The sequence below is a fragment of the Alosa pseudoharengus genome, unplaced genomic scaffold (genome assembly GCF_046254945.1).
Source record: "Alosa pseudoharengus isolate Yale_2024_CS ecotype anadromous, Long Island Sound unplaced genomic scaffold, YU_APseudo_1.1 YU_APseudo_1.1_scf_59, whole genome shotgun sequence".
Lineage (NCBI taxonomy): Eukaryota > Metazoa > Chordata > Actinopteri > Clupeiformes > Clupeidae > Alosa > Alosa pseudoharengus.
This window is the reverse complement of record NW_027468847.1, coordinates 300001-302500: the sequence shown is the minus strand read 5'-3', so window position 1 is coordinate 302500 and position 2500 is coordinate 300001.

The following is a 2500-nucleotide window of genomic DNA, read 5'->3' as shown; positions in this document are numbered from 1 at the left end:
TGGGCCTTGAACAGGCCTGTCTGCTCCCTGTGTGTGTGTGTGTGTGTGTGCTGGGCCTTGAACAGGCCTGTCTGCTCCCTGTGTGTGTGTGTGTGTCTGTGGACTGTGCTGGGCCTTGAACAGGCCTGTCTGCTCCCTGTGTGTGTGTGTGGACTGTGCTGGGCCTTCAACAGGCCTGTCTGCTCCCTGTGTGTGTGTGTGTGTGTGTGTGTGTGTGTGTGTGTGTGTGCTGGGCCTTCAACAGGCCTGTCTGGCTGCACAGAGGTGTGTGTGTATCAGACAGGCGCGCACAGGGGAGAGAGAGGAGTGTGTGTGCTCCCAGCGTGTGTGTGTGCGCTCCCAGTGTGTGTGTGTGCTCCCAGAGTGTGTGTGAGCGCTGTGCTGGGCCTTCAGCAGGCCTCTCTGGCTGCACGGCGGTGTGTGTGTGGGTCTGAGGGTCAGACAGGCGCGCGCAGGGCACAGAGAGGAGTCTTTGGAGCATCTGTGAGCAGCTGCAGCCTGTGTGAGAACATGCACTCACTCCTAGGCCTCTCTGTGCCTCTCCAAGCATCAGGGGTCAAACCAGAGGTCAAGCTGTAGCTAGTAGGCCTCTGACAAGGCCTCAGCCCAAGTTGGAGCCTCTGTGAGTAGCTGCAGCCTGTGTGAGCACAAGCACTCTTCCCCAAGCCTCTCCAAGCATCAGGGGTCAAGTCAGAGGTCAGCAGTAGCTAGTAGGCCTCTCACAAGGCCTCAGCCTAAGTTGGAGCCTATGTGAGCAGCTGGGGCCTGTGGGTGGGTGTGTGTGTGTGGCGGGGTGCTGCAGTGGGTCTAGCACAGCTCTCTGTGTCTCTACAAGCAGCTAGGCCCAAGTTGGGGCCTCTGTGAGCAGCTGGAGCCTGTGTGAGCAACAGGCCCCTCTCTCTCTCCCTCTCTGTGTGTGTGCGCGCGCGCGCGTGTGTGTGTGTGGCTGTGGGTGCTGCAGTGGGTCTAGCACAGCTCTCTGTGTCTTTCCTAGCATCAGGGGTCAAGTCAGAGGTCAGCAGTAGCTAGTAGGCCTCTGGCAAGGCCTCAGCCTAAGCTGGGGCCTATGTGAGCAGCTGGAGCCTGTGTGTGTGGGGGGGGGGTGGCTGTGTGTGTGTGGGGGTGCTGCAGTGGGTCTAGCACAGCTCTCTGTGTCTCTACAAGCATCTAGGCCCAAGTTGGGGCCTCTCTGAGCAGCTGGAGCCAGTGTGAGCAATAGGGGCCTATGTGTGTGTGTGTGTGTGTGTGGGTGTGTGGGTGGGTGGGTGGCTGGTTGTGTGTGTGTGTGTGAGGGGTCTGCAGTGGGTCTAGCACAGCTCTCTGTGTCTATCCAAGCATCTAGGCCCAAGTCAGGGCCTCTCTGAGCAGCTGGAGCCTGTGTGAGCAATAGGGGCCTATGTGTGTGTGTGTGTGTGTGGGGGGGGGTGGGTGGGTGGGGGTGTGTGGGTGTGAGGGGTCTGCAGTGGGTCTAGCACAGCTCTCTGTGTCTCTACAAGCATCTAGGCCCAAGTTAGGGCCTCTGTGAGCAGCTGGAGCCTGTGTGAGCAACAGGCCCCTCTCTCTGTCCCTCTCTATCTCCTGCGCGCGCGTGTGTGCGTGTGTGTGGCTGTGCGTGCTGGGGGGGGTCTAGCACAGCCCTGTGTGTCTCTCCCTGCTCCTAGGCCCAAGTTGAGGCCGTCTGAGCACAAGCACTCATCCCCAGGCCTCTCCCAGCCCTGCAGGGCAAGCCTCTGAATTCCAGGTAGCCAGTTTAAAAAAAAAGCCCCCTGAAAGCTGAAAACGCCCAAAATGGAGCAAATGGCTGCAAACAGAAGAGGCTAAAGGTGGTCAAACTGTCTGAAATTCATGCCCGGACGGCCCACCGGAGGCTGGGGTCGAAAAAATACTGACAGGGGGTCAAAAAGGGCAAAAACTGTTAAAATAGCTGTTTAAAAAAGCCTGAGATTGGAGTTGAGCTCTCGCTGCCCTCTGGTGGGAAAAGGTGGGTGCTGAACCCACGCAGAGGTCAAAGTCAATGCCCACTAGGGTCCCTGCCTGTCTGGGTGCAACAGGTGAGTAGCTGGGGGCCATAGAAGAGGCCAAAATATGCAAAAAATGCCCAAAAAAGTCCCCCCCCCCTCGCCGTGGCGACCCCAAAAATGGCTGGGAATAGTAGCCCCCGTAGAAAAAACAAGGCCCCCGCAGGAGAATGTGGTCAAAAAGTGTGGGGGGGCTGGCCAGAGAGAGGTCAAAACTGGCCAAAGTGGTTGAAATCCCTGCCCAGGAAAGTGCCCCCAAGCTGGGGGGGAAAATGGGCAAAATGTGTAAAAAGGCTCCCAATGTTGAAAAAAACCTCCTCTCTGTGTCTCCATCAGGGCCAGAAACAGGCCAAAACCCCCCAAAAAGCCCCAAAATGGATGAAAAGGCTGCCCAGAAAAGTGTCCAAAAATGGCCAAAATGTGTAAAAATCATGCCTATAGAGGTGCATGGAAGCTGGGCTGAAAATGTGTAAAAATGGGCA